We start from the raw sequence: 27,293 nt of genomic DNA on the forward strand, positions 1-27,293 counted from the left end.
AATCTCTAACAAGCTCTGACTTGCTGAAATAACTGACATTTCTTTATTTGCAGGCAGGATGCTGTGGGTCCACAAGTGTTTTCTTTATTGAAAAGGCAACGGGAGCAGGATTAATTTTTGGTTTGTCAGCAGTGAAGTTTTACAAGTGTTAATCACCGAAGGAGGTTTAGAGGTTTGTGTAGAAGTGGTTTTGTTTATTTGAAGGATTTTTCTTCACTGTTTGCACTGATGCTTTAATTTTCTCCAGGAAAATAGATTTGGCTTGATTCTGAGGCATGCCAGGAAGGGTCAGGAATGAGACAACTAGTGATAATTCTTCTGGCACAAATTTACACATAATCTAAGATGGACCTGAGCTGCAATGCTTCATCTTTTATTGTCTTCCATGAGCAGGGAGAGCAGAGGGAAGGATCCTGCCTATGGTCTGCAGGAAGAGAAATTAGAATTTCTTTCCCATCAAAAGACATCAAGGCAAAATTTCTGCTCCTTTTAATTACTTATTTCTGTCCCCTCAGTTTGGGGAAGTAGGCAGAAATTCAAGAACCCATGGTCTGCACAAGGGTGAATTGGACTGGGGAGTGCAGAGGAAGGGGAAACAATAGGTTAGCTTTGTTCAGGACTTAAAATCAAAGTCGTGTTGCATTATTTTTGTCAGCGGTGAAAGTAACTTAAAATTTCTTACAGGTACTGTCCCTATTGTAACCCAGGTCCCTGCCAGCTCTTTAAATAGCTCCCTGCTGGCTTTTGAAGCAGCTCAAACAGCTCTTGCTGGAGCTGTGTACCAGGGAGAACCCACTTATTTTCACCTTTGCTCTTTGTATACTGAACTTATGATCTCACCCCTAGCAATGAAAGAAATCAAGAGCCTAATTCTGATATCAATGCATGTTGAATAGCCTCGTATGCCATAATTAATTGCCAGGACTAGCTGTGAAGTTACATGTTATCAGACAAGAGCAAGTAGATCAACTGGTTCTTTGCAAAGTGGGTTTCTTAAAAATTATTTAAAACTGTATGTTTGTATAACTGCTTATGAACTGGCTATTTAATGAGTGGCTCTGGCTACATACTAGACATTGAAATTAAAATGCTAGCCAATAAATATGGAGTATTTATGTTTCTCCACAGAAATTGGCACTGTTTGTCCTTCTCCAATTTTTGAGGTTCACATTTGCCCTCCACAGTACTCAGAAATCATTACCAGTGGCGCTGATACTATGTTAGATAGTTTCTTATATATTTATAGATGAATTTCATTGGGCTCTCCTGACTTGAATGTGTCTATATTATCAGTTTACTTTGTTCTTTCCCAGTCTTGTAACCTTTCCTCTCCTTAACTATTACTGTATTAATATGCTGCAAAGCAGTTATTAAATATTAGTTTTTTGTCATCTGTCATTTGCTCTTCCTCTCTGTTAAACAGTGGACCTGCACTGCCCTTTCGGCCTCTTGTTTTTCATGTACAGGCAGTCCCTGGGTTACATGGATCCGACTTACATCGGATCCCTACTTATAAACGGGGTGAGGCAACCCCGCATTAGCTGCTTCCCCCCAGCAGACCAGGGAGATGCGGAGCGGCTTTTCTCAGCAGACACCTCAGCTTGAGAATAAAGGACTGAGGGAAGTGAGGTGTGGGAGAATAAAACTGAGCTCTGGAGAAATGTTTGGCTAGAGTTTCCCCTACAATATGTACCAGTTCCGACTTACATACAAATTCAACTTAAGAACAAACCTACAGTCCCTATCTTGTACGTAACCCGGGGACTGCCTGTACAAGATTTTATCTATCAACCCCCTTAGCAGGAGGCAATGTGGTCTAGTAAGTTGAGCACTAGAATGGGAAATGGGTTCTAATCCATGTTGAAAATTTTAGCTACAGAGTCTGAAAAGGGATTTTCAGGTGGGGAGGAATATTATTTGTGAGGTGAAGACAGAAGATGATCCCTCTCACCATTTTGGATGGTATTGAAAAGAGAAATACTGAGAGTGAAATGGTTCTTTTCTTACCCCCCACAGAAAAAAAGGAAGAACTGGGAGTCTTGTAGGTGCCTGCTACCTTCTTACTCACTTTAACTTCAAAAACAGCTTCTGTCATGTGGTTCAGTGTATTTTTAGATCCTAGGGAAATCAGAACAGACCAGAGAGAGAGAGGGAAACTTAACCACTTCCTTATTTATTAAAAAGCTTAAGCAATTACAGCCATCCACAAAGTTTTACAAATCCTACAGCCAATACAAGAAACATAAGCAAGGCAATACAAGTATACACAGCGCAAGTTATAACACAAGTTTCAAGTTTGTTACAGATTAAGCTTGATTCACTTACAAGTCACCCGTTGCCCCCAATAGTGCTCCAGACAGGAGGTTTGTGGTCTCCTTGGTTCCCATGCCTTGAGACATCTTGCGCTGCATGACCGGATGAATAAGCCTTGGCTTCTAGTTACAATGAGCAGGGTCCATGGGTCTACCCTGTTCCAAACAGATGTTTGCAAAAGCTAATTTTATAACAATGTGAGACTTGGTAGCTTACACCCCTCATTGACACATATTGTCCCAGCCATATGCACTTCCATATTCTATCAATCACTAATATGCTGACCCCCTTTACTTTATTTATTCAAACCCTAATCTACACCATTATCTGAAGTTGTTTACCCCTTTTGTGGCTAGCACTTCGGAGGAACACAAGGTGTGCCCGTCATGTTGCCCCCATTCCTGCAAGTCGTAGCACAATAATTCTGGAAATTTTAGCCATGCTTGTTATTCATGATCACACTTAGCAGTTTCAGCATTTTGTCAGCTACTTACAGTCAGGCCTTACCCAATAACCGAGGGCAAAAAATTGCATTTCTGCATACTTGTTTTAGCCTGAGGCCCTCCTGCATGCTTGCCAGCACCAGACTTTAACAGGGCCTCCTGTTATTTCTCTCCACCACTTTAAATACCTTTGTTACAGACACATGCCTAGCAATGACAGACAAAGTGTATATATGACTCTCCTGTCAGAAGTGTATATTGTTGATATTTATCTAATATATACTGAAATAATACAGAACAGCTCTTATTTAACAGAAGTGACTCAAATGTATCTTGGATGGTAAATGTCTATATTTCCAATCATGCTAGTGACTGACAATGCAGCAGCATAAGTTATGTGTGAATGTATTCTGTACCTGTAACTTCGTTTAGAGTAATTCATTCTTTTCAACATAATTACCCCACTGACATGCCTGCACTGTAGTCCTGATCTCAACTGACAACTTAAATGGTTACTGTCCCCTTTAGCAAAATTAGAACTCTCAGAGAATCAGAAAAATAAAACTAAATTGCATAAAATAACTACTTGGAACATGTCTGGGCCACAGAATAAGTTTCTAAACTACCACCTCTTACCTGAGAGGTACTTCCTTCGAGGTCAGGCTTCAGGCATGTTAATAGTGTTGGAAAGCTTCCATTCCTACTGACTCTACAGTAGCTATTCTAAGAATACAATAAAGCACTGTTCTGTGATTCATCCTGTACTCTTTGAAAACCCAAATAGAAAAACGAAGAAAACCTAAAACCTGATATGAATTCAGGGTATTTCTATTTTCATGGAAACCATCTGAAGGAATACTTGCTTGATTCCATTTAAATGGGCCCTCTAGTGACTGTTGAAGCACTTTTGTTGTAATGTTCTCAATGTAAGGCTTAAAAAAGTATTTTTAGGTTTGTACTATTTATAAAATAAAAAAGCAACTGCATGTTAGGCAAATATTCATTATTTAAGGTACATATATTGATATTCCAAGGAGGAGGAGTAAGAATGTCTCCTTATGACTGAGGAAGTATATAGTAACAAATGGTTTTGGGGAACTAGTCTGAGGTAATAGGCAACAATAGTGCATTAGAGGAGAGATTATAGTTTTATTATATCTTGTTTGTGACTAGAAATAGCCACTAATATGTTTTGCATGAAATGGCAGCCTTGATGGAGTAAAATCAGAGTGTCTGGGTACTATACAAATAATAAAATTGCAATCAGTATTTTCCAATCATATTTACTATTTCTGAACTCTGAAAATTTTTTTTAACTTAGAATGCATTGAAACCTCAGCATACCAAGTTCCCTCGTTGACAAAAAGTCTATGAACTGAATATTGGTTGTCTTTCCTATTTGCAATTATTTGTATTACAGTAACAACTAGACCCTGTAAGTGAAATCTGTATTAGGCACCATGCAAACACATGCATTGTCTCTCACTTAGAATTTGTAGCCTGAATAAACATGACAGACAAAGGGTGGGAGAAAAAATGTTATCCCCTTAGATAGATGAAGAAACTCCAGCATAGTAAAAACTGACAAGCCTAGAGACACAGAGGAAGTCTGTGGAAGAGACAGGAAGCTAAGCAGATCTCCCGAATCTTAGTTCAACACTTTAAACACAAGGCTATCATTTCTCAACCGGAGATCACGTTCACAAATTTCTACTCCTATGGAGAATCTAATATCAGCCATTGCTTGATTCAAAGCTCACCAAAATTAGTGGGAGGCTTTACAGTGACTTTGACTTCAGCCCAGGTCCCAGTAGCAGATATTCAGTCTTGCTGAGCTCTCAAATAGCAGCAAATTTGCATCAAGAGAAAGACAGCTGGTGTTGGGGAAGTTATTGAGCCCTTTAAAAATGGGGACATCTAAACTATCTAAACTTTTGATTTTTTTTCTTTTTAACCAAACGTTTAAGGCATTTTCTCATAAACTGAGTAATATATATTTACCCATTGAAAGTTTAGCTATTAATCAGGGGAGTTTTTCATTAACATAATCAGTAAAGCTGTGTGAATATTTTTGGTGAAAACCAGAATCCATGGAAAAATTAACATAACTGTCTAAAACTGTGATTCAAGTCCATTTTATGGTCATAGGCTGATGATGTCTTTGTAGGTGAGGTTAAAACTTATACATCTGAATCCAAGTCCCATTTTTTTTAAAAAATGGTTTAGGTTCTTTGGAATCTAAACTCCATTGGCATTCAGTGCGACTTGGGGCTTGTCTGCAATTGGACCATGGCAAGCTAGAGTTTGAATGTATCCTGAAGGTCTGATTGTTCATGCACACCCTGCTGATTTATTTTAGCAGCTGGTTAGCACACTTTGATTGAGCTCCCTTTGAAAGAGCTCAAAGTGCCTTAATGAATTGTTAGAATTCAGCAGGGTATACATAGACAATTAGACCGTGGCAGACTAGCATTGGATAGACTCACATCCCAGTTTGGCAAGATCTAATTGTTCATATAGACAAGACTTAACTTCCTAAATGACTTGCTTACTTTAGAAAGTGTTGCCCTAGATCTTTTTTCAATAAATTTCTATCTTCTGTTTTAAAACAAGATGGTCACCTTTGGCATAGTGGTTTTTCCTTCCCCTCTGCAAGTCCTCCAGCAGTCATTAAGAAGGCCCACTTTCTCTCAGGACATGAAATATCCAATTCCCAGTTAGCACTCCAGAACATGTATTGGTTTCACTGACCTGTTACTGAGGGTAGAGGATTGATCCCTATAATGCTGTGCTTCTAGAAGACTCACAGAGAGTGCTTAAGAATGACAATTTAGAAATTATGATGTTTCTCTTAGAAAGCTGAAGAATTCTCTGTTGCTGCCCAGGTATAGTCAACTTCAGAGATGCTGAAGTAGGAGCAGAACTGTTTCCCAGCTCCCTTTGCCCAGCGCATGCTGGAAGATAGCTTTTGTTCATTATGTCAGGAATGGGTGCTGGAACAATTTACCTAGTAGGGGTGCAGAGAACCATTATTACACATTGTAAACCATGTATATGATGGGAACCACATCAAGCAGAGTGTGTGCGGGAGCACCCCTAGCCCTCCTAGTACCCGTACCTATGATGTCAGGGAGAAAAAAGGTCCCAGAAATGCACATCTGGTTATTTGCTTCAGTAATCTATTAAAAATAAACAGCAGTAAATTACTCTGAGGGCAGGACACACCTATGCAATTAGAGTAAAAAAAAACCCACAACATTGAAGTTATAGTAGTCCTTTGAAGGTGTTAATTGTCAGTTTTATCCTCCTTGACTGGCAGCATTTTATAAAAATGTGATAATAGATGTCCTATGGTCGGAAAATATGCTATTATCTCAGTGGGCTACTATCTCATTTTAGTTGCCCTGGGCCTTTGACTCTGTGTGACAACATCTTCATTACTAGATGACTGTAAATAAAATTACAGAAGGAGATCCTTTGTTCTAGCTACAGTCAGTCACAGTTTTATTGTGAATCCATTCTTTAATACAGAATATATACAATGTAAAAGAAATGTACTGACTTCTCCTTAGGCTGGAAGGTGAACATGTTGCAATGAATGTTCATTTCTGAGTCACTTTGAAAAGGAACAAAAATCTCAGCAGTTATTCATATTGAAACAGGCTGAGCAAGCAAAAATATAGTGAGGGTAAGGAATAGAAGCATTTTTCTGGGTTATTTTTAAAACACTGACATAGTCTGTGTCCCCTATATGCTCTCTGGATCACCAGTCTTGTCTTCAGAGAGCATGAGTCTGAAAAGGGTTTGGTGCACTGTCAGCATAGAACAAATACGTCCGTCCAGTAGGTCCCACTCCACCGTTCTAATCCACAAGGCTATTTGCTATGTCACCTTAATCCAGTCCACTGGGCCAGTCATCTTACACTTCAGCATTCCTGTGGCTCTCTCTCCCAGCAACCTAAACATACATTGCGGCTCATCTGAGGATTAGCTATCCACCAGTGTGATGCCCCCTCTTTAGTTTGTTCTACCCCATGCTTTCTCTCTCTTCTCCTGGGGTTCTCAAACTTCATTGCACTGTGACCCCCTGTCAAGGCTGTTCCCCACTCTGGCATGACAAATGCAGAAATTGGGGGCCCGCAAAAGCACTCCAAAACCTCGCCTCAACAGGCTCTGATACAAAATCTTCTCCCCACAAAATCCTAATACCCGGATTTGGGGGAATCCACTGCCACCATCAAATGGCACAAATGGGGTGGACACTTGAAACCAACCCCAGGAGTACCCCAAGCTCTTTTTCCCCAAAAGAGCTTGAAAATAAAAGAGAAAAACAGGCTGCAATCTCTGTTAGTTGGCCCCTCAGTCAGGCATGCAGATACACACAGATAGACCTTCCAGGACACAAAAATCAACCAATACCAGCTACTTAGAAAAAAGAACAAACTTTTATTATCAAAACGAAGTTAGAGTTGCAAGCATCGTGATTTCGGTAGATGGAAAGAGCCACCATTTGATACAGATACTCAGGGAAAATCCCTGGGCTGCAGACTTATTTATAAAAGAAAAAAATACAACTTAACAAGCTCAGACATTATTTCCATATCCCCAAACAAGGAAAACAACAAATCCTGAGAGACTAGCTAAGCTTTTTCCTACTTTCACATTTTAAGAAGTCCATTCTTGAAGAGAGGAGCATCTCCCATCTCCCCTAATACTTGGGAGAAACTGCTCTGCCTCTCAAAACAAAGATGAAGAGAGAAAACCCCTCTTTTCCAATTTGAAATTCCTACCTGCATTGTTATTGGCTGACCACCTGATACCTTGCTAGGTACAGAGTTAACCCCTTAATCACCAGGTCTGACTCCAGCCTCTGTCAGTGACCAGCTGCCAGTAAGTCAAAGTACAATGCGAGTGAACCCTGTTAAAGAACCCACCCAAGAAAGAGAAAGACAAAAGCCCCACCTAGAAAAAAAGATCAAAGTCTCATCTCCATTAACTAACAACTCATGGTCATACAGTGGAATGAATCAGTGGGACAGAACAGACTCTATGGACTAAAAGATATAAAAAGATGGGTGCAAACTATAGGATTGGGTCCTTTGGTTCTATGATCATACTCCAGGAGTATTGGTGTGGACTGACATGACCCAGCTCCCCATATGTCTGGACCATCTGGCCAATTAACTAAAGAAACATGGGGCAAAACCCTCTGCTGCTGTATATATTGTACAGTTCCTTTTATGTTATTAGTTGCACTAATTTATACAACTAGAGAATTTGATCTACTGGACCCACTTACTAGTTGGTTACCATTAAAAAAAAGACTCAACCACACACATTTTCTGTTAGCTTTGCTCTCCTATTAGGATGCTTTCCACAACCATTCTGCTATATGTGAAATAGTACAAAAATCTACAGAGGTTACTATTAAATATATCAACTTTCTAATATTACACAGTATTTCCATATATTACTCTTTCTTTGAAGCTGACAGTTATTTACATAATTATTTTGTCAATCTTGAAAAGCTTTTCCTTCCCAAGTGTAACTCAATGAATACCCATGATTCATATTTCACTCAGCAAGGGAGAGGAAAAGGGCTAGATAAATTGCATCCACTTGTAGGGCTAAACTGGACTAGATTTTGAGGTTTCTTGCAATCTCATTTTGAAACCTAGTGGGTATAATTTCAGTATGGCAAATTTTAGAAATAGTTCCTTTTTTTGTGTCTTCACTTTGAAATGTTAAAATAACATTTAAAGCAGTTTATATGAATTTAGTGCTCTTGAAAATGATGACTTAACACTGCTTAAAAGAGCAAAGCATAATTCAAACAAGAGTTTCCAGGTTTGCATCTCCCTTCTCACCTAAGATTTCATGCTATGCCTCTACAAGGTCACTGAACCCTGGTCTACACTAGGGAGTTATTTCGAAAAAACAAATGGAGCATTCATACTACCTAGCCCATTATTTTGAAATAAGGGGCTGGATATTTTGAAATAATAACTCCTGCTTTCCAGGAGAAATAACATTTATTTCAAAATAGTTATTTTGAAATAACAGTAGTGTGGATGCTCCACTACTGCTATTTCAATGTAATTACTCCACAGAGCCATTCAAAGTAATTACAACCCAGTGCTTCCTGGGGCTCTAAGTTGATGTAACGCATCCACATTATGGAAACCTTTCTTGGACTAATTTTGAGGCTTCTCTGTAGTGTGGACACACTATCTGGTTTAGCTTATTGTTTCATAGTACCCTTATGTATCTAAAGCTTTATTGTTCATGTATTTCTTCAGCTACCTGTCATATTAGCACTACTTCCTGTATCATCGAGGGGTCATGTAGACTATCCCCAGACATTCTTCTTCTCAAGACTTATTGTTGCAAACCCATATATTCCTGGAGTTACATCCAGTCCTACCAGATACATTCTGGAATTGATCACCATTTAAACTTGAATGTTAATATTTCTTTCATAGGGTGAACCACTTTTTATGCCTCATAATTGCACCGATACAATACAACATGGATTAAAACATGAAGTGAGTGAAAGCTAAGCACAGTCTAAACCACAATTGTGTATAGCTTTCACTCACTGTTTTAGTAACATCTTTGACTTGCCCTTGAATATTCAGGTATGAAGTGTGGCTGAAATCCTATCTCCTTTCCTCCTGTTTTTCTTTCTACCACTTCACTCAAAGCTTAAGTTGAGGGCAAGACTGAGTTAAAAAATCTATCTATCCAAGTCCCATGCATGGTGCACAAGTGAGACAGTCATACACACACCTCCCGCCCCAAAATCAAACAGGTTATTTTCTTATATTCTTGTGCCCTGACTTTATCAAAACAAAATGATTAAGTGGTCCTGAACTGTTTTTTTTTTAAAGTTTGAAATAGCAATTTTTTCCCTGGCATGCATATCCCAGTTTCTGACCAGCTTGAGTGCTCAACATGATTTCTCCTCTGCTCCAAAGCAGCACTATCTTCTGTGCTTGGCCAATGTGGCAGTAGATAATCAGTTCTCCTTCTACTCACCTGGCAGTGACTCAACCATATTTGCTATGCTATTACTGTGGGGAGCCCAATGTGGGAGGGAAGTGGGGAACTCAAAGCTGTGCCCCTCTGTTTGGGATGAGAGTAAAACTGGGAGACGATTCAGGATAGGTGATGTTGGTGTCTTACACCTCCTGCATATAAATCAGATACTAGCAATGACAAGATACACACATCCAGAGAAGTCACAGTGGGCACCTGAAGGGGAGACAGGTAGTTTAGGGAAACCAGAGTGCATGACTTCTATTCTAGAAGGACTGCAAGGACAATAACAGAGGGTTAAGAGAAGAGGGCTGCTGCATGGTACTGGCTCTGAAATCAGTGGACAGCAGGGATCCAGAGAGGTTACCAACTGCCAAGAGTAGACTCCTCAGGAACAGAAAATTGCCAGAAAATTATATGAGGAGTCAGAATTCCAGAGAGAGCACTGGAGTACAGTCTTGGGCAAGGTGCCTATGAACAAATGAAGGTAGAAATACCCCAAGGAATTAACAAAGGTTTGTAAGGAGCAGGCCCTGGGCTGAAATGTAGAGAGGAGGGCAGGTCTGGATTTCCCTACCATCTCTAGAAACTCTGGCCGAAGAAGAAGGTCAAGAACCGTAGAGACCAGGCTAGGCCTGATGACCTAATACAGGGTTGGAAGTTTTTGACGTGTGTGACTCTTATTACTCTAGAAAAGGCCGAATTATGAAGGATCTGGCCAGAGAACTGGAATCATGAAAAGATGTTGATAGTCATTGGGCCAAATATTTGTCTGGCAGGAGAAACTGAGGCAGAGTAGCATTGCCTCATCACTAGCCAGGTTTCATGAGTGATCAATATGGATCACAATTGTCTTAAGAATAGCATCCCTCTAGTCAAGGACACCTCAGAACTATTACCTGACTAAATGGAATTTCATGTCCATTCATGTCTTGTTGAGTTCTGTCTTCCGTATTTAAACTATGAGCTTCGTCTCTTCAGCCGTTATCTGCAGAAATCTTAATTGGGTGTCATGGTTTTTAATTTATTACTATATAGAACGATTAGGTGAATCAGTGGTATGATATTAAAAATAAAAATAAAACCCTAATAGCATGAAATCTTCCAATCGAAAAAATTAGATGACTGGAAGGGTAAATTTTCCTGGATCATTTAGACCCAGTTAAGAATAGGGTGGCACTTATTTTGCTAAAAGTCTTCGGCTTCTTCAGGAAACTTGATAAGTCAATATATTATATGGCTATTATAAGATGCAGAAGCCCTTTCCATATCAAAGTTATGTACCATAGTTTGTTAGCACTATTGCAGAGATTAAAAAAAAACCATTTTAACACAACAGGTAAGCCTATGTGATAAAAATCCAATTGGGAATCTGCTGGATGTCATCTGAAGTGGTGTGATTTTTGAACTGGGAAAGATGTCACTGTGCTGGTTACCATTTCTGTGTAATCAAAGATACTTAATTTTTCCAGCCACAAAACAATTCACATCTAGTCCCATGACACACATCAACTTCCTTTCTTCCCTTACAGTTCTTCCTTCTAAAATAATATCCGGCACAAACAAACCTCTTAATAATTATCTTTACTTCATCTAGGCCAAATGAAAATAAAATGTGCTACTGTTTCCAATAGGAATTCTACTCCTCAGAGGTTCCTAATTGTTGTTTTGCTGAGTTCATTTTACTCTTCCATCCTTGTGCTCTTTTGCCCTCCTTCAACTTAAGACTATAAACACAAAGAGCTTCTAATTACTTGAATGGTTGTTTCCTTATTTAAATCCAACTGGTTATTTGTAGCTCATTCCCTTTGGTTCATTTAACTTCCCTATGCCTATGTTTTTCCTCTCCAGCTAAATTACTTTTCAGTGTCTTAATTATTAATTCTAACTTGTTAGCCTAATATCTATTCTCTCTTCCTGGTTGCAGTTGTGTTGGTTAACTCCTTTTTAATCGTATTTTAGTCTTCAATTCCTTTCTAGGTAGTGAATCAATAAATGCTTAACTTCACAACCTGTTTATGGTACGTCATTTGTGAACAAGAGGATAGGCATGTCTCAACCTGTCCTTTTAAATGTAATTTGAATCTCATATGGGGCCGCCTCTTGACTCTGATACAATTCAGTTCACCTGCAAATTCTAAGCTGATTTGAGAAACTTTCGGCTACTTCTCCCAGTAAATTTCTTCAGTCCCATATGAAATACTTAGAGGATTTGTGATCCAATCTAACTCCCAATGGGGAATAGCATAACATGCATTATTATGTCTGGGGGAATTCTGGGTCACTGGGCATGCACAGAATTCCTGTCCCCAACAAGTTTCTTTGCTTCCCACTGAAAAAATGTCTTTCAGACAGAGAAGCAAAGGGAGTTGCAAGAGTAGTCATGCACCACTCCCTACCAATGCAAACACATCATTTCAGGATCACTGGCAGAGAGGTAAATTACTGTAGAGCTGAGGACACCCCATACAATGACTCATACTGAGCTGGGATCCGCTGCTAGTCTCAGCTGAGCTCCTATTCACCTGCAAAGAGGAGATAGAGCCCTAAGGGGTTTCTGGGGTAGCTCTAGTCCTTGTGATGTGTCAGGAATGGGTACACACACACAACTGAGTCTGTGTCCTGGATGAGTGGGTGGGAGCTTCAGGGTAATCTCACAACTTTATGCAGCCTGTGGCCTGTGCTTCCCACTGTATTCCAGAGTCTCTGAATTAATTTATTCACAAATAAAACCTGCAGAATTTTGTAGACTATTAAAATGCTAATAGCAAAATTTGTAATTGTTTGGCACAGTAAGCCCTCTGGAGTAATATTATAGATGCACTCCAGCCCAAGCAAGGTTTCCAATGTCCTCTTTTTCTGTGGAGTGAAAGGAGTAGTGCTACTTTATTATACACCCCATCTTTAATTTCACTTTATTTTAATTCTTCTCCCACATAGCAAATGTTTCTGTTACTCCACCTCAAAAATTGTAATCAGTTAAGTACCATTTTGGAGGAACAAGCCATTTCAGATAAATTAACAATAGGACAGACAATCATTTAGCTCTAATTTGGTGTTTGGAAAAGTACATTAACCAATGAACTGCTTTTCCAGTTATCTTTTATTTGTGTACTGTACTGCACTTTCTGGTTTACTTCTGGACCAAAACAAAACTTCACTGTTCCCACGCAAAATCTGTTTATTCAGTGCCCTGTATGAGTAGAGTATGTGATGCTAGAACCTGTCATCCAGCCATCCATAGCTTGTAGAAGGGGGACATTGAAACAGAGCCTCCTATTGGGGAAATAAATAATAAATAACATATTTTAATGCTTTTTTGAATACTGTTTAAATTGCCAAAAGCCTCCCAATTATGAAACCTTCAGTGGCTATAACTACATTTGAAACCTACCCTTGTAGGAGACAGTAGGCAACTAGATTGCATCTGATGATCACTGACTGGTATAAAATGTCTCTTCCCTCCAAAATAAATTACCTTTGGTACAAAGACAAAATACCTTTGGAACAAGGACCAGAAAATTCCTTTGGAGAAAAATGACCAATACTTTAAATGGGTTGTTGTTAAATCATGAAATAACTTCTCTAATTTTTAAAAAAAGCTTTTATAAGGAAACAAGGCATTTTGTGGCTAGACTCTTCATCTCAGTTTGTAACGCCTGCTTGCCAGAAACAATGAAGCAAACAAGGATGTTATTATACTTGGTCTCCAATTCTTTACTGTGTGGGCTGCATGATAATTCTCTACCATGCTAGAATGTAATGGAGAATGGTGTCTGTAGGAGGCACTCACAGCTCCATCATTCATAGCTGCCCTGCCCCAGAATAAGTTAGATCAGAAGTCCTGCTCTGTTAGGCTGCTCATGAAAAGTCCTTTTTGACAGAGATGTACTGGGTATAGTAGAGCCAGTTATGCTCCCTCCTGTGTTTTTACACAGGAATATGGGGACAGCTTGCATAGGAAGCAAACCTTCCACCTTCACCTATTCTAAACCAATAAGCAATTTCATTGCACAGAAGCAATTCTGTGCGCAAGTCTCTAGCCAAGTAAAGACCATTGTGTGTTGCGAAGGTGTAAAAAGCACAAAAGGCTCTTCGGAGACTTGACAGTCCTGTCTCTGGTGACAGTATAAAATCACAGACAAAATCTCCTGCCATAAATTGCTCTCTTATTTATATATGCTATTTAAGGGCGGGGAAGGAAAGGAATTTGTGTGGTCAAAATGATGTAATAAAGACATCAAAGCAAATGACTACCTTTTACAACTCTTTAGAAATGTCATTAAACAATGTGCAAACCCACACATTTTTTCAAATGCTTTAAATTAAAAAAGTTTGTGTGTATGTGTGTAGTTCCTTTTAAATACTATCACTCTAGGGACTGACTGAATTTATTATTGCCTGTCAAATATGAGAAAAAAGTGAACATGTTATATCAGGAGTTTCAATTTTTTAAAAGAACTGGATATTTATCTAATTTATAGTGCTGATGAAAGAAATTAGGAAAACAACTCAAATACTAAAGTACTTAATTACTTGTGCAAAACTGCGACAACGGAAAATGAAATGGAGGCACAATATTATGAGACCTATTCTTCTTCTCTCTGGCCTTGATGTTTGTAACCTTGCCCTCATTCCTGATCATCTCTCTGGCAATATCATTCCCTCAAAGATCTGGTCTACGCTTACAATTTAGATTGAGTTAACTGTGTTGCTCAAATGTGTCAAAAAGATTCTCGTCTTCGGCAGATTAGTTAAGCCAACCTACAGCTCACTGTGGACTAGGTTGCCAGAAAAATTCTTCTATGAACCTAGCTGTGGCCTTGCAAGGGAATGGATTTACTGTAATGAAAGAAAAAATCCTTCCATCACTGTACCAAATGTCTATTATACAGTGGTAAAGCTGCAGCTGTGAGGCTATAGAGCTTCTAGGGTAGACCTATTCTAAGGCTCTGATCCAGAAAAGCAATGGCTTTAGTTATAGCATATGAATAGTTCCACTAATTCCAAAGAGATTAAGTTTAAAAGTCATATGTTTAAAGTAAAGTATGTACCTCAATGCTTTGCAGCACCTAGGTATTTTTGTTGTCTCCTGTATTAATAAAAACGTATCTTCCTAAATGCTTGGGAAAAGCTCCATAAAGCCACCTCCCAGTTGCTCCTTAAAAATCACCTAATTATAGCATTAAACAGTAAACACCCATCTGATAAGGGCTAAGCAGACTGTAAATTATGATTATGTCCAAACTAAGAATTGATCATACAACTAGCCTGTGTTTAAACATCCTATAATTCTGTTATCCTGCCCTTTCTTTTATTCAATCCCTGTGCCACTATCCACTCCTCAAAACCACGTGTTTGTCTTGTCCACCTGTTATATCTTGTCTGTTAGATTATAAACTCTTTAGGACAATGCTTGTCATTTCTTGTTTTATGCTCATTTGGTGCCTAATCAATGCAGCTGCAAATTGGCTGACACCTCTACATGCTGTAAATTGTAGTAATGTTGCCCCTTTTCAACTTGAGTGGCTAGTCAAAATATGGAGGCCTGGAGATGTTTCAATTGGGTGGAAAAATTGATGGCAGTCAGGTATAATTTGATTATATATTCTTTGTAAATAAACAAAACTACAAAGACCTGTCTCTCTGAATGTAAAGTAATTGAAACAAGTTATAACAATTTAATAATGTCTAAACTATTTTAAAGCCTAACTCCACTCACAAAGAAGTTTAAGCTGTGCCACACCACAACTATTTAACTTTGTTATATGGGCTGTGAAAATAGGTCAATTAAAATCTATGGATTTAAATTGCACCAATGTCATTTTTTTTCTTAGAAGTGAGATGGCACTTACTCTAAATTCTGCTAACTCATATGAGTTAAGGTCTGGAATGTTTGATCAGAAAAATATGTAATGAATTAGTAAAGACCATTGCTTGCCTTCTTGGAAATAACTAATGATAAAATTCATCATAATTTTAGTCAGTAGGTCACATTTGCAAGCAAATGTATTCTGTTTGGTTATGGTGATTTCTGGTAAAACTATTGGTAATGATTGTTAGTTTGTTTCTCAATTTCTGATGGCATAGTCTCTTTGGAAAACTGGTTTTAAAAGGGCTCAGGGATGAATAATGAGTTCAATTTAGTTGACATTCTTGCTTTGTAACAATACATTTCTGTAATAATACATACTTACATTGCTATCAGGAACTATGGTTGCATGAGGTGAATATTGACCTTGACTTCACTTCACTGGATATCTGCCTTTCAGTTAGTAATCTAGATATTCACACAGAAGGCAATATCTCTTTAATATGCTCACCTTAAAAGTATGAAATATTTGAGCCAATTAGAAATGTTGAAAACAAATGTCTTATTTCTATATACACAGTACAACATATTTTACCAGTGACTGACTATATGTGGTTATTTATTGTTATTTTACTTGCCTCTACTTTATTTTTATGATGTATTAAAATAAATTAAGCAACTATTCATAAGTTAGCCAACATGTTTCTGGAAGCTGAAGCCATAAATTCATTAGTAAATTTAGCACACTCAAGGACCATAGGTTGTGATGTAGTGCTACAGTAACAGAATGGCTTATAGACAGAGGCAGTTTTTTCTGTTAGGAACAATACCATCTCTTCTTCTCATTATCTAGTGCCAAATTCATGAGAAACAAAAATACTAATATTGTCTTGTCTGTCTATTTCATAATTCAAATACTATGTCTATTTCAAACATATGATGTAAACAGCTATGGAACCCCACATTTATACATATACTTGCATAAAAGATATTTTTTCTTAAGAAAAGAATAAATAGAATTCACATTATTTCTAGGTGGATGAACCAGTCATTGATTGTAGTGGAAACACCAAATAATCATCTCATTATATCTGAGGGTTTAGTCTAAGACTCGGCTGTGTAAATACAACTGATACTGACAAGCAGCTGGAATGATAATTGGAATGACAGTATTTCTACTAACTCCCATACTAATGACAGGTTGGCAAGAGATTGTAGCATTATCACAGTTAACATTTCCACACATGATAATGTAGCAAGCCAACCAACAGGCATTAAAGATCCATCTGCCATGACTTCAGAATGTTAATGTTCAACTCCGTTGTCTGAATCAGAATTCTCACAAACAATTCCCGATGAAGTTTGGTACTCCTGGTGTTACATAAGAACCCTCCCCTTTCCAACTTCAGTACCATACATTACTAATCAAAATAATATAATTTAGAGCTTATTCAGTTTTTCAGTAGATTTTTCCAAGGTAGTTTGCTGTCTGAAAGCAAGCTCACGTTCCTTTTGCCCGTGTTTTCTTTCTAAACTTTTTTTTTAATAAAAAACTTTGCACTGCTGATCCCAGTTAAGTACATGGCACCGCTATTATAATTCCAGTGAAATGTCCTGAGTCCCCATACAAGTTCTACAAATAGAACATATAAGCAAAGCAAACAGTGTGATAGCTTGCAAGCACTGTGTTAGTTCCACAATTTGGGGGAATGGAGCCTTTCTATAGAGTGGCTATTCAGACACAAGGGAGGGAGGGGATATTGGAGAGAAAAATGTAAAAGTGAGTAGGAAAGACTTGTGAGGGGGAAAAAAAAGGAACAGGAAGAGAAACAGGAGCAAAGATATTGAGACAGGACATTGTAACAAAGAGTTAGTCAGCAGAAGGAAGAGAACATTCAGAATAAAGAAAGCAGTCTGGCCTGAATCCCAAAAGATCTTTACGACACTAAGGACTGCAAAACCTCACATTTAAGTTCCTTCACTGGAACTACACTGGAATCTACTGGAATCTACAAAGCCTGAGTTAGCTACCCAGGCACTTTATACTATACATGGGGAGAGAGAGGCACTTGAGAATAGAAGTCACAAAAGCCAGAAGTGCACTAGGTAGGAAGCCACCTAAGCTTGCAAATTAGCCAAGCCAATAGAAGGGCTGTGTCCTAAGCCCTCCCCCCTCACAGAGTTAGGTCCCTCCTAAAGCTGAATTTGGGTACCAGTGTCTGTGATCAGGCCCACTGATGGAAGGAGAAAAATGGGGCAATTGTCCCAGGCACTGCAATTGAAAAGGGCCTAGGGCTCCAGGCCACAGCCACTGCCACTATGGCAGTGGTAGTGGTGGAGGCTGAAGCCCCACATCCTTTAAATTGGCATCTGAGCCTGGGTGGTGCTCTCTAGGTGGCTCTGAGGGAGGCTGGGGCCATCTTCACCCCCAGACATACTGGAGGTTGGGAGGAGCAACTAGAAGCCAGGAATGGCCTGGGGAGCTCTGGCCCCCACCTAGACCAGCTGGAGGGCAGTGGGGGCAGCTGGAGGCCAAGGCCAGCCCATGGAGACCCACCCACACAGACAAGCAGGAGTCCTGCAGCCCCAGCCCTCTGGGAAGAGTTACCAGATGGGGAATGCAGCCCCAGACTCCTGGGAGCAGCTGCCAGTTGGGGAGCACAGATCCAGCCCCCAGGAGGAGTCATTGTCCAGGGAATGCAGCCCCAGCCCTTTGGGAGGATCTAACACCAGAGCAGCACCACCCTTTCCTCCACAAGCAACTCTGATAGGCTCCCCCAACCTCGCAGCCCCCTGCCCCATGTCACCTTTTTTGAGTCCTGCATCACCTAACACCTGCCCTTCTTCCTCCTGCCCTGAGACCCCCATGCCTCTCAGCTCTCTGTCTCGACTCCTGAATCCTCCACACCATGGATCTGAGCAATGCCTGGTAAATCTGCCAGTTATTTTATATGTGATTCATGTACACACATCTCTCTCTTTCTCTCTATATATAGTATACCAGTTGAATTCTGACCCACATTCAAGTAATTGAGAGTTTGGGTATTATCTTCAATGAGCCAGGAATTATTACTATATACAGATCATATATACACACATTCTGATACATATGCGTTTCATATATAATGCCATCACTTTCCGCTAATATCTTTGTCAGTGGAAAATAAAAAACAACACTTCCCCCCAAAATACTGTGATTTGTACTTTGGTGGATTTATCCATTTTACTCTCTAGTGCATGCTTGCACACTAACACTAAAAATAAGTATCTATATTGTTCTTACTGCTTATGATAATTTCTGTTCCGTAGCTTGATAGCAACAGCAAACAAACAGCTCTCCTTTTCTACCCCACCATTATTTACTGAATTTTCAATAGTGGGACAGGAGTAATCACCACCAGAACAACACAGACATAGAAACAAGCTGCTGTCTGAACAAAATTATTTAATATACAAAGAAATAGACACAACATGCAAATGTAGACATTCATAATGTTTTTAAAGCTCTAGTAATTGTGAAGTAAACAGAAAGTGAACAAGTGTCTGATAAGCATATATTTGAAATACAGTATCCCAAACACCTGTTTAAGAACAAATTCTTTTGAATAAAAAGCTCTCTTATTACTGCAAAACATGACCAGGTGTTATTTAAATTGTTTTACAAACAATAGAATCTTTACACAGCATACCACATGGGCTCTAATTTATCTATTTATTTATTTTTTTAATGACAGTCATTCAGAAGTCTATTGTAGACATAAAGCTAAGACTGAAAAACATTATAAATGATAGGCCTTTTCGAATTTGATCACTTCTGTGTCTTCAAATAAATTCTGAATATACCATTCAAATTCCTGCATCTTAGGGGACTTCATTCATTTTAGTTACATTCCACCCAAATTGGCTATCCCTCACTTTTTTGATAAAGCAAAATGCAGGACAATGTAGCACTTTAAAGACTAACAAGATGGTTTATTAGATGATGAGCTTTCGTGGGCCAGACCCACTTCCTCAGATCAAATAGTGGAAGAAAGTAGTCACAACCATATATACCAAAGGATACAATTTAAAAAAAATGAACAAATATGAAAAGGACAAATCACATTGCAGAACAGAAGGGGGATGCGGGGGGGTGGGAAGGGGGAGGAAGGAAGGTAAGTGTCTGTGAATTGCTGATATTAAAGGTAGGGAGAGTGGAAACATCCCACTCTCCCTACCTTTAATATCAGCAATTCACAGACACTTACCTTCCTTCCTCCCCCTTCCCACCTCCCCGCATCCCCCTTCTGTTCTGCAATGTGATTTGTCCTTTTCATATTTGTTCATTTTTTTTAAATTGTATCCTTTGGTATATATGGTTGTGACTACTTTCTTCCACTATTTGATCTGAGGAAGTGGGTCTGGCCCACGAAAGCTCATCATCTAATAAACCATCTTGTTAGTCTTTAAAGTGCTACATTGTCCTGCATTTTGCTTCAACTACCCCAGACTAACACGGCTACATTTCTATCACTTTTTTGATAAAGGTAATTTACAGGAAAAATAAAGTTATGAAACAGACCTCCTCAAAACAGAGGTTATTTACACTATAGGAGCGAATCCCACCTCCATTTATGTTTCCTACACAAATAATATGTTGTGTTCCTTATTTTTCATCTTTACCATATATTGTGTTTCACATTTGGGCCTTGGACTGTTGAAAAGCAATCTTTAGAGCAATCTTTAGACTGCCTCTTTTAACTTAATGGTATAATAGTAGTAGAAATGGACAGAGGTGGTGGGTGGGTGGGGAAATGTTTTCCTTTTCAGTTGTATTCATTGCAGATTGATACCAAATTTAGGGGATGAGAGGAAGGTGTGGCAGTTTTTGCTCTAACTAGTTTTCTAATAGATTGCTATTGAGATCTCATAAATAATACACTTGGTATCCTCTTCATCTGTAGCTTCTCCACATGAGTAAGCAATTACATTTAAATTGGATAATATTCAATTGTAAAATGTTCTGCCTTTTATATGGTAAGACATTCAGGAAAACTGATTTGATCATAACATAAATAACTCATCTTTTGCTCTTGGCTTTCTCTTGTATAATGCCTGCCAAACTCAGTTGGACTTTTTATGCTTACTCAGTAAGTAAAAAAGAATTATGCTTGTCGGAAAGAGTGTTTTATTTATTTATCCAAATATTTTTCCTTGTGTTTGATTGTATCATACTCTAAAAATACAGAACTATGTAAAGGGACAGTGTTAATCTTTAACCTGTCAACCATTTTGCATATCATATTACTTTAATTTACTTTAGTAAACTAGCAGATTTACCAGTATTGCTTGGGTTCTTAACTTTTCTCAAAAAAAAAAAAAAAAAAGTGCAGGATCCAGGGCATGGTGTGAGGACTGACAATACAGGACTCCGGATACAAGGCAGGGAGCTGGAAGGTTGGTGGAGAGGGAGGCTTACGAGGGCTGCCACTGACTGACTGGATGGCACTGTTCCAGCATGCTCCTCCCACGGAGTTGGGGCTGCACTCCTTAGCTGGTGGCTCCTCCTGGGGCGGAGGTTCCGCTCTCTGACTGGGGGCTCTTCCCAGGGTGCTGAGGCTCCATAAGCCAGCCTCTCTGGAGGGAGGGGAGCTGGGGCTTTAGTAGCCAGCCCTGCAATGCAACTGTTCCCCCTGTCCTCCAGCTGGTCCAGGGAGGGTGGCTAAGGCTCTGGAGGCCAGCTCTGACCTCCAACTGCCCTGTCTCTGCTCTTCCACTTGTCTGGGGGTGGCAGAGCTCTGAGAACCAGACCCAGCATGCAGCTGCCCCCCTGGCCTCTAGTGGTCTGGGGAGGGAGCTGTGTTATGCTTATAAGAAGCACACAGGATCTTTTTCAGGGAGATAAGGCAACATGCCACATGTATTGATAATATAACAAAGTAGCATATGCATTTACACACACACACGTATCCTGCTGATGGAATAGTTACCAGTCTGTTGCTCTACCCAACCTATTGGCTAGATAGGTCAGGTGCGAGGTGGGAGCTGGGTTCATGTCAGTCCAGACTGATGCCCTGCTGGTCTTGATCTTAGCAGGACAGAACCCAAAGAACCATACAAGACACCCCATCTTTTATAGGATTTTCCTTCCATGCAAGTCTATGGATTTTGCCTTGTCAGGCCTTAATCAGTCATTCAGCATCACAATCAGTCTTCCTACGACATATGCTTATTGGGAAGAAATTGTTCTCACAGTCATCTGATATCAGTATGCTGACGACCCCTCGGCGGTGTTGTCTTTCCGGCAAAAGTTATGATTGGTTCCCTATCAAGGGGTGCTTACCTCTAGCTTCGGGGTTCATCAAGTCTGCCCAGGTAGTTTGCATCTTCAGTGTGAGCTGATTATTGTTTGGTTCTTCTGAGTCTCCAGCCCCTCCTCTGACCATTTGAGCATGCAGTGGCCTTTACACTTCTCTCTCATAAAACATTCTCTCTCATTCAAAGAAACAATACATATACAGAAATGCAACATGGAGCAAAGGGGTACTTCTAAGTCACTTTAACAAAGTTGCAAAGTCTTTCAACATTAAACTTCTTTCTATCTACTACAAGGTTTTACTAGCACTAACATCACTATGTATTACAATATTCCATCCCTTTACTTTAATATGCTAACATCAAGCAGAGCTGGAGCTAAGTTAACAAAGCTGTTTAAGCCTGTCTGCATCCTACCTCTTATATTTAAGTTTAATCCAAACATTTGCTATAATATACATTTATTATAACTGACTTATTAGTTACAAAATTCCATTCCAGTGCTACAGGTGGAGTTCCAAGGAGCTGCTCCCCCACCCCTGTAGCTGGAGGGTGTGGCTTGCAGCTGCCCCTCCTCTTCCTGGTGGTCCAGTGAGAAAGACCGATGCTCCAGGGGACTGATGCTCCAAGACCGGACTTAAGTTCCCAGACTCTCCTTGGGGGTGGGCATTTCCTCCTGGGGGAATCCAGGCCATGGTTCCCAGTTTCTCCTTGGAGGGAGTGACTCTTAGGGGAGGGCAGGCTGCAGTTCCTGGTCTCTCCTTCAGGGAGGGGGGGTGGTCCTCAAAGGGAAGAAGGCCAGGCCACAGTTCTCAGCCTTTTCTCCTTGGTGGTGGACATCTCCTGGCTGGGGGCAGGCTGTGGTGGTTCCAGGGGGGCCTGTGGGTGGGGGGCTGTCACTGTGTTGGGAAGGGGGCTGTGACCGCGTCGAGGGGTGCGATCACCCCCTACCAACAGGAAGGGGGGGGGTCAGCGAACCCCGTCGCCTGATTCTGGTCTGCTGGTCTCGGAGTCTAGTCTGGATTAGCATCTTTGGGTGCGATCACCCCGCTCAGCCGAGTCTGGGGGATCCACGAACCCAGGGGTTGTCTGCCCCTCTGTGCGGGGGCTCTTCCCCGTGGTCTCAACTGGAGACTTCCTCTGGCTGGCGCTGGAGTGACTCTAGGCTCCCTACGGTGGCGGGAGGGGAGGAGGACCCGGGCCTATCCCCTCCACCGTGTCCCAGCCTAGGGCCCTAAGCACAGGGGTCTACTCGCTCCCTGTGCGATAGACATGGGATGCACTCCTGAAACACGTCTACCCACGGACGCCAAAAGGCCCCTGCCCCAGGCTGCATCCTCCACCCCACATATCCTATCGTCCTTCCCATGGGGCCCCCGGAGCTTACCGTGATTTGGTCGCCCAGCGGAGGAGGCGTCTGCTCTCCAGAGCAGGTTTCGGGGCCATCAATAGCCCGCGTCTGTGGGGGTCCTCAGTCTCCGGGGGTTTGCGTCGGGGCACCGGACTCCCTGGGGGGCGGCGTTCCCCTGCTCCCAGCCCCAAGCCTCTCTGGAGCCGGCCTCAGGAGCCGCGCTCCTCCGTGCTGCCGGCGGGCCCTTTTTAAATGGCCCACCGGAGGTGACGTGCTCCCAGCGCACCGCCCCTCCTGTGTCCGTGCTCGCTCCCCTACCCCATCCTGCTTGTCAGTCCCGGCATCCGCCCTTGGTGGATGCATGCCGGGGGCTGGGCTAGCCATGGCTCAGTTTCTCAGCCACAGGGGAAGTCCCCGTGGCCAATGCCCGCTGCGTGCCAACTCCCGATAGCCGGGTGTTGCGGCCGAGGTCGCTGCCTCCCCCAGCCCTTCTCCGTGCTCCTCTGTGTGGGCTGCCTTCGGCCCGTCACAGGGGCCACTTACCCAGTCCAGTGGCCAGCAATATGGAATCCAGTCCCAGACTGGCCACTCTCTTGCTGGTGCGGCTACCTCCAATGGTGACTGCAATATAACTGTCCCCTGAGCTCACTGACCCCAGCAGTATAGATGTCCTTCTGATCAGTCCCTTCCCTTTCCATGAATGGAAAACAGTCTCATTCCAGCCATATCCCATTTTCCTGGCACAACCAAATCCTGACCTTGCTTTAAGTTAGGGTAAGAGGAAGCTGCATACCAAATTTGGTGGTCTTAGCTCTTACCATTTAGGAGTTCTTGAACAAATGGACTAGCAGACAGAAAGATGCACGAACTCTATAAAATTTATATATAGATAAAAAGGAAAGTTCCAGTTAATGGAGTTACATCAGGAATAAATTGGGCCCAGAGTGCTGGGCTATTTAGCACACTTCACCTGGGGATCTTGAGTTGCAGAAATACATAAATGGAAGTTTTGCAGGTAAATGTAATATTCAGACTTTCTGCCACAGGCAAGCCCTGTGGCTATCATTGAAATGTCTTATTTCTCTTTACTTAGTCAGTAGAAGTTCCAATATACAACTGACATTTCTTTTAAGATAGTTTTTAACTATCAAATGGCATTAAGCTTTTTAGCAACATCTGATATTTTCCATTTCCTTTTGCTAATCAGTCCCTTTTCATCCACCCAGCTCACAAAGTTGAATTCATCCCTATATATATGCCTTAAAAGAAAACTAGCAACCCATAGTATTGTGTTACGGATAAACTGGCTGTAATAGTGGATGTTATTACTAATGAAGCAATATAACCCAATGTTAAATTTAAAAATAAAACAAACAATTCTTCCATGCTGGTTAACAAATGCCATCATTTTAGCTACTTAATACCTCATATGCATTTTCCTAGTGAAGATTATGAGTACCATTTACAAGAACCATATAATTTCTCTGCTCTTCAGATGGTTTGCATGCATCCTTCAGTATTCATCATGAAAGTTCCTTGGCATTGGTACAGTGGCTATAATAGTGCTGTGTTATTTGGGAGAAACCTCACTCATAATGCTTATTGCCTGCATCATTGGAAATGTCTACGACCACCATAACCATATTCAATTGGCTCACAAATTACATATTTTGTGGGAACAATTCAGCAACACACAAAACCCATCAAAATTAAAATGTATTGCTTAAAGACATAACATTTGAAAGAACTTTGCTGTCAGCCCAAATAAACAAACACAGAAAACATTTCTCTCATGAAAATATACAATCTGAGCCAGAGATTGATTCAACTCAACTTGTTTAACTGCCCAGAGAGGAGATGCTTACAATTTTCAATTCATAACTTTTATTGTCAAAGCATTCTGTTTTCAATGAAGCTTATTGGATGTTACATTTTATTAAATGAGCAACACAAGCAATGTCCTGATAATCCATGTTTCCATAGCAAGTTCATAAAACTTGCCAAAGCTATTAGGTAAAAGGATATTGAAAATTAGATGCTGGGATTACTTAAAAAATTAGTGTGAGCATTACCTAATTCTTATAGGGTATGTCTACACTTGCTCCCTCGTCTGAGCTAGGGATGCAAATGTAGCATACTGAAGTTACTAATGAAGCGCAGGATTTAAATAGCCCACGTTTGACTAGCATATTCACGTCCGGTTGCCATTTTAAAAATCCATTAGTCTGAATTAATTCGCTGCATGTAGACGCGGTATTCCGAAAGAAACCCTTTCCCTCAGATTAACTGTTACGCCTCAGGCCTAGACTACACTATGCCCCCCTGTTGATAGAAGCTATGCAATTTCAGCTACATGAATAGCATAGCTGAAGTTGACATACATACCTCAGTGTCTTCTATGTGGAAAGATCATCAGGGGCTGTTCTCCATTGACTCTGGCTATTCCGCTCATCTCTTGGAGTACTGGAGTCAATGGTAAAGTGATTCAAAGTCAATTTATTGCACAATAAATTGACTGCTGATGAATCAATCTCTGCAGAGTTGATTCACCATGTGGAGAAGACAAGCCCTTAATGTAATATAGTGGCTAGAATATGGGACCACGAATAAAGAGAACTGGCTCCTAATCAAAGTTTTGTGATCTCGAACAAGTTGTTTAATCATTCTACACCTCAGTTTCCTATTGGATAACTGGCAAGAATAGGGACTGGCATTTGCAATTGACTATAGAAGGAAATTTTGAAATGAGATTTCATTGACTTTAAAGCAAAAATGACTAATTTTAATTATATAAGATTGAAGTTAGAACCCCTGGCTGGAATCCTTGTCCTATAGAAGTCATTAGCAGCATGCATTTGGGGCTAGAATTCCACACACAAGATTGCAACTGATCCAGTAGCTTTTGACTTAAAAGTACTGAAAAAAAAAGATATATTTTTCTTCCTTGTACAAAGTCATGGAAGACTACAGTTCTGTAATGAACTCCCAGTGGGAAGACTCCTGCCATCACACAGTGCCCTCTTCAAACAAGTGAAATTTATAATTTATTCCCTGACTTCCGTGGGGCCCAGTGGGGGTGCAGGTTTTCACCCACACATAACTCATTGCAGGGTCAGGGCCTGAATGGTAAATTTCTTTGGGCATTTTTTGCTGTGATGAAACATTTTTAACAGTCTCTTAAGCTCTATTACTGTGATAGTTTTACTATGCAAATCTTCACTAAAACTAATGCCATGCATGGACAAATTATTTTAAAAGGACTTTTTTGTATTGACTAATAGAAATACTGCATTATCATTTCTAAGATTCAGTAGAAAGTTACTACGCAGTAAGAATAATATGGGAGCTGCTCCTGCATCTTATGAGATAAGAGCAGAGAGTTCTGTCTACAGAAGATAAGCGACAGTACTATTAAAAAAAACAAAGGCATTTAAATTTTTTTTTAAAAGTGAAAAACTCCTTTAAGCTGAAAAATCTAGGCCCGAGGGAAAATAGGGAGAGAGGGAGAATGATTGAGGGATGCACACTAAGATCACTCAGTGTTTAGGCCTCTCTGATAGGGAATTGCTCTGTCTTTACCTTTTTGTACTTCAATGAGATAGCTAATGTCATTGTAAATTTTAAAATTATCTCAGGAGGTCAGGAGATGGAAGATTTAAAAAAAAGGTGAACTCGGGATAATTGTTTCCTGCAGTTCATTCTCTACAATTACACAATTAAAGTTTTTAGTTAATTACTTCATTCTAGTGAGATGCCCCAGCTAAATTTATGGAGAAAGGACAAGATTCCCAGTGTTCTGAGTGCAAAGTTTTTAAGTTCTTAAGGTTCTTAATGCACCCAATACTTCAGAATCTGATGATTTAGATAAGCAGATCCTGTGTCTTTGGGTCCTATGTCTTTGGGTGCTGTCAGAATAGTTGGAAGAGTGGTGTTCTTTCTCTTGCTGATTAATGGGACAATAGAAGATAATCTTGGAGTACATAGGTAGGCAGCAGCCCAATCCTTGAATCGATATATTGGACAACAATACAGTGTTTCACCA

Source organism: Pelodiscus sinensis, chromosome 1, assembly GCF_052426305.1.
Source record: "Pelodiscus sinensis isolate ZL-2025 chromosome 1, ASM5242630v1, whole genome shotgun sequence".
Lineage (NCBI taxonomy): Eukaryota > Metazoa > Chordata > Testudines > Trionychidae > Pelodiscus > Pelodiscus sinensis.